Source organism: Panthera pardus, unplaced genomic scaffold, assembly GCF_024362965.1.
Source record: "Panthera pardus isolate Hobbes unplaced genomic scaffold, ASM2436296v1 HiC_scaffold_20, whole genome shotgun sequence".
Taxonomy (NCBI): domain Eukaryota; kingdom Metazoa; phylum Chordata; class Mammalia; order Carnivora; family Felidae; genus Panthera; species Panthera pardus.
In genome coordinates, this window is record NW_026526766.1 from 60276226 (window position 1) to 60282225 (window position 6000).

Here is a 6000-nt window from a genome sequence, read left to right on the forward strand (position 1 = left end):
CCCCCAATCCAGTCTGAGGGAGAGCAGTCACAGCCTATAGACTTAAAATAGCCAACAGAGGATCTTGCTGCATTATCTCCTGGTCCTCCAGAAAAATCTCTGTCCCCTGATATCTGGCAAAGAAAATAAAAACAAAGCTATGCTATATTCTAAAACAATCCAGGTTCTGGCCATTCAGAACTAATAAAAGTCTAAGGTTGGATTAAGCCCCGTCCCGGGTGGAAAAGGCTAGCTGCTTACCTCTAAGGGGATTCATTTAATGATGGGGGAGGAAGGCTAGAACATTCTTTGGTTATCACCATGTTCACTGTTCCAATACAGGATTCAGTTACAGAGGTCTGTTAGGTCCAGAAGGCAGGTTGTCAGAGCTGAAAGAAATTCAGCAATCCCTCAATCTACCCCATTTCACAGATGGGGAGAATGAGGTCCAGAAAGGGAAAGGGACTGACTCAAGGTCACACAGTGGGGTACATGAAGAGTTCATCCTGGTATCTATGCCTGCTGACGTTAGTCTTGTGGTCTCTCCTCTGGACCACACTGCTTTTACGTTGGCCAGACGCTGGCAATGTAAGCTTTAGTGTTACTATTTTTTAAGCTGTACTTTTCAAATGAAATGTTTATTAAACCTCAGATAAAACACCAAGAGCTCCACTATAGGAAAACTGTTATAAATATCAGCACTACATTTATCATTCTACATAGTTACTTCCTTGGGGTAAAGTCCTCAAAGTAGAAGTCTAGGGGCAAAGGGCAGTTAGGATCATTTTCACAGACTTTTGTAACAGGCTGCCAGATTGCCCTGCAAAATTAAATGCTGCTGGAGAATCCCCACAAAGAGGTTTAACCTTTTGCATTCATTTTTGCTAATTCTATAGGAATAAATACAGGCTGCTTTCACTTACCATATACATGGTATGCGTTTCCTAACAAATAAACAAATACTCTGGTCTTAAAATCAGGATCCCTGGGCTTGGCTACTAGTTTGCTGTGTGAACTTTGACAAGTCACATCCCCTCTGGGGCTAGGGGATGCCTATCTAGACAAAGGGGGATTTGGAGAGATGATCTCTTAAGATCCCTTTCCGCTTGGATATTCCACAATTCCACAGTACATTTTCAGTTATTAGCATAGGATGACTTTTTAATAGCCAGAATTTGCCATGCCCCTAAATCAGGCCAAAATGGGTGCCTCTTTGCACTAGCTGAGCAGGAAAACAGAGCCCAGATCATACATACCTAGAGATGAGAGGAGACTTAGGTAGCACTTAAGCGTGTGCATTGGAGCTACGTTCGAGTGACAGCACATATACTTAGTCTGTTTTTACAAGGGGGTAATAATACTCATTTGTGGTCTAGCTCCAGGTTCTGTGAGGCTCCACCATGACCAGAAGGCACAGTCACGGTCACTCTCAGTCGGCCTGAGAATCCCAGACTTGCAGTCAAAGGTAGCTCAACTCCAGCAAGTGCTCATCCAGTCTCTGCTCACATACCTCTGATGACACAGAGCTCACCACCTGCCCAGGCAGCCTCTCCCTACTTTTGGCAGTAAGAAAGCTCTTGGGCGGGGGGCAGGTCACGAAGTGGACAAGAGAGACCAGACGTGGTTCTCAGAAACTACTCCTTCAGTCAGGGCAGGCAACAGGAGAAGATGGGGAAGAGGCACTGGAGGCAGGGAGGCCTGGAGGGGGGCTTCTCTGGCCCTTCCTCTCACTCCAGACCTCTAAGGCAGCTGCTAACCCAAAGGTGCTCTAGAAGTGCAGGGAATGCAGGGGACACATTCCAGTCCTGATGCAGGTGGGTTCTGAACAAGCCCCAGGCTGACCACTACTTGCTCTGGGGCAGACACCTCAGCTCCTGCCTCTTGCCTTTGCGCGCTTTGGCTCTGGCAACAGAAAGAGTGCTGGGCCTGGGGCTGGTCAGCCTGGAAGTGAGCAGATTTAAGCCAAATGATACGCCCAGGGTGGAGGAAGAGGAGTAAGATGTGATCTGTAAGCCCAGAGCAGGACGAGAAGCTTCCTGCTGTTTACAGCTAGTAAGATCCCCATCATAAGAGGTGTGCAATGGGGAAGCAAGACCTTCCAGAGGGGATCTTACCGAGCCACTGAGCCAGAGGCCAGAGATCTTTTTCACCCGGAGAGCCTAGAGCCACAGTCCTTCATACACATACTCTGTCCCAGACCCAACCCCACCCAGACACAGCTCTCTCGGCACTGTCACGCCTCTGAGGTCCACCCCCCCCCCCCCCCACCAACGTGATCCAGCCCTAGCATACCTGGTGGGGCAATGGAAGGGGAAGAGGACGTGCCACTCCATTCTCTAAATCCAGGTTGGTTCATGGGTCTAGCCCAGGCAAGTCTGCAGCTGATGGTCCCATCGCCCCCCAGTGAGGCCTCCCCCCAGCAAGGCCGACTTGGCGGGCCAACACTGACCGCCCCACCCTGCACGCCCAGGCGGGCTCCATAGGCATCTCGGGCGGTCGCCCCCTCCTGTTTCCCGTATGGGGAAGCTGAAGCCCTGCAGGTCACCTAGTCAGGAGGGGGAGAGTCCAGACAGGGTTCCAGAGGGGCACCCAAGCCACAAGGGAGGCCTGTTGGGGCCGGCTCGCCACACCCAGGGTGAGCGGCCCTCACAGCGGGCGGGAGGGGTGGGCGGGTGCAAACGGTGCAGATCCCGGCCCCTCAGCCGTCGGGAGCTTGGACCTCAGGGCGGCCTCTCCCAACGGCGCGGCGCGGAAGGAGCCACCATTGCGCCCGCTATCCCAGTGGGGAAACTGAGGCCTGGAGAGGGCTGGTGCTTTGTAAGCTCACGCGGAGGTGCTGGAAGTCTCGTCCCCCGCGCCCCGCCGGGTCCCCCGCGGCTCGCCCAGCCCAGCATCCCTCCCAGGGCGCTGCAGCCGGGAGGCGCAGCGCGCACACATCGCGTACCGCGGGAAGGCACGGCTGGCAGCGCGGGGCCGCCCTACCTTGATGACGGCAGCGCAGGTGGCGGTGGCGGCGGCGGCGTCCGGCTCCGGCTCCGCGCTCCTCACCGCCCGCCGAGTCCCCACGCGCAGCTCCGCCGCCTCTTTCCCCCCGCGGCAGCCGGGAGGGCAGGGCCGATGGGCGGGGCCGGGGCCCGGCACTAGCCCCGCCCGTGCGCCCCGGGTCCGGGCGCACCCCTCCTTCCCCACCCTCCGGACCGCGCTCCTGGCCCGCGGGGCTGGTCTTGGGGCGCGCGCACGCGCACAGAACAGGCGCGCACACGCCGCAGAGATTGGGGCGGGCTGCCCGGCGACCAGGCGGAGGCTGGGGCCCGGCGGACCCACCGCTCCCTCGCTTCACGGCACGGGGCAGGGGACTCGACCTCCCGAGCCTCCGTTTCCCCCTAGGTGAAATGGAAACAGTAACTGTTCCTGCCTTCGAGTGCTGTTTGAGAATTAGATGAGACGACTTAATTTACCGGCCGGCAAAGTGAGCGCACAGAGCCCCCAACCCCCCCCGGGGGTGGCGCTTGGTAGACCCCGGCTGGTAGAGAAATTCTTGAGGCTTCCCTTTCGGCGGGGACGCAAAGAGCAAGCAGGGAGGGAGGTTCTGTAACGGGAGGACTCCGTTCTCGCGGCAGCCAGGAGGGGGCGCTGCCGCCCAGGCCCGCTGGCTCTCGGGTTCTGAGCACACTAGGCAATGGGAGATGGTGAGGCCCCTCCTTTTAATAATACTACCACCTAACACTTACTGAGACAGGCACTGTGCTAGGCACCGTAAATGAATTACCTCACCTCACCGTCATACAAGCCTATGAGGTTACACTATTACCAATTTTACAAATAAGAAAGTTGAGGCACAGATTAAGCACCTCGCTTAAGATCACGCAGCTATTAATTCAGCCCCAGGCAGCACGGCTCCCAAGTCCAAGCTCATAGCCACTTCACCACAGCAGCCCTCTTGAGAAGAGCTCTTTGTTTTGTTCAGTCGTGTAACCCGGAGCACCTAGAACAGTACCCTGCTCAATTTTTGAGTGAACGACAGAATACTGTGTACTTTACATATATTATTTCATTTAATCCTAGTAACCCTTGTATTTAGCCGCTATGATTACCCCCATTTTACACGTAAGAAGATTGAGACTTAGAGTGGCTAAGTAAGTCGGGGCTCGGGGATATATCCTTGGCAAGAATAGCCAGGGCCAAAGCCTGCAACTTATTCAGTTCACTGGGCCACTGTCCCATCCAGAGTCCCCTCCCCACTCCCCCCCCCACCCCTGCAGTGTGGCCTTCAAAGCCAACCCCCCTGTGGCCCTGACCCAGGCTTCTCAGAGCTGGACTATTCAGTAGTCCAGCGGAATGCGTGCTTCAGGTATCAGCAAGAGAGTCAAGATATTTGATGTTTCAGAAAAGCATATGGAGAAACCAGAATGTTGTAGGAGTTCCTTATGGCTCAATATTGCCTTTATCTTTAATTACTCCTGGTTGTGGGCACCACAGCCTCTCCAAGGCTAAGGCATCTGAATGTCCTAATTCATCTCACCTGCATTCCCCCCATCTCCCCCACACATACCTCTGTGTCTTTGCTCACATGGTCCCCTCTGCTAGGAATTCTCTTCCTGTATCATCTCCCCCTGTCTAAACCGACACATCCTTCTTTCCACGTTCATCACCGACACACCTCCCCAGATGCCCTGTGGATGAGCCCTCCCAGCCTTGTGCCTGCATTCCTCCATCCTGTGCCATGATGATGGGTGGCTGGGACTGTTTGGGAAAGGCTGGTTTGACAGCGACCCCTGGGGGCCATGGGCATATGGACTGATAGGAAGTCATTGGAAGCCTCTGCTACAGACACAACCTGGGATCCTTTCTGGGGATGCTGCATGTGTGTGCACCTGTGTGTGTGTGGGGCAGGGGGAGGGGGTGGTGGTGGTGGTGGTGTCCTCATTCTCCTGCTCCTTCCCTCCCCCAGCGCTGGTCCATTTGAGGAAGGCTAACCCTTGATCATCTTCTGAATTGCACACATGGGGAAACTGAGGCCAGAGCAAGGGAGCCTGCCCAGGGGCCCCTAGTTAGAAAACCACACAGTAGGTTTGGCTTCAAAGTTGGGCCCATCTGCCAGCACCTTACATTGGGCCTTATTGTTGATTGGGATAGCCAGGAGACCAATGCCCCCTTCCTTCCCTATATGTCAGCATGGCCAGCTTTGTTTAATCTACTGTGTTGTGTAAATGCCTTGTAAAGGACCAGACTATATGTGAGGAAGGGTGGCAAATTCTTCATCTACCTGCCCTGCCTGGAGCTTTCTGGGCAATATGGCTCATGCCCTGGAAGATTGAAATAAGAATGAGGGAACAGGGGCACCTGGGTGATTCAGTTGGTTAAGTGTCTGACTCTCGATTTCTGCTTGGGTCATGATCTCACCGTTTTTGAGTTCGAGCCCTGCGTCGGGGTTCTGCGATGGCAGCATGGAGGGAAAAACTGCTTGGGATTCTTTCCCTACCCCTCTCTCTATCCCTCCCTTGCTTGTGCTGGCACTCACTCTCTCTCTAAACAAAACAAAACCAACCAAACAAACCTTTTTCTTTAAAAAAAAAAAAAAAGAAAAAAGAATGAAGGAACAAAGAGCAGTGCCTGAGAGGTGAGGTTCCAAGTGTGGGGGATAGTAGCCCTGAGTGCAGGTGTTCTGCAGAAGTCAGTGTACATCCCCCACTTTGGGGTGGAGGTGGGGGGAGTCTTCCAAACAGCCCTCCAGGCCCTTCCTTCTCCTTTGAGGAGACCCTTTATTCTTGGCAATATTGCTCCAGGGAGGTTCCCTGAGTAACTCCTGTCCCCTCCTCTACACAATGCTTGGGGCCTAGTGTCTGCTTTGAGTGGAGAGGTCCCATCCCCTGGGGTAGGAAGGTGGGGCTGTGAGGGATCAGATCCTCCAGCCCTAGAAGGCAGCAGCCCCTGGGGATGGGGGGGCGACAGCTGTGGTGCGAGGCCAGGAATCTGACACCAGGGGTGGGCCCCAAATGCTCTTTAGGAAGAAGGGGGAGG

The 6000-nt window shown here is 54.6% G+C and overlaps 1 protein-coding gene across 3 annotated transcripts in view; it reads right to left on the bottom strand.

The window, feature by feature from the left end:
• Nucleotides 1–3120, bottom strand: part of CORO2A (coronin 2A) — a 53712-nt gene extending 50592 nt beyond the window's left edge. Inside the window, exon 1 of one of the 3 annotated variants that reach the window (XM_019454388.2) lies at nt 2924–3120. The gene's annotated coding sequence lies outside the window, so the exon portion shown is untranslated. Of the gene's footprint in view, nt 1–2271; nt 2458–2923 lie in introns of those variants that run through there. The other 2 variants (XM_019454387.2, XM_019454389.2) reach the window with 2 other exon arrangements.
• Between the last annotated feature and the right edge of the window lie 2880 nt (nt 3121–6000).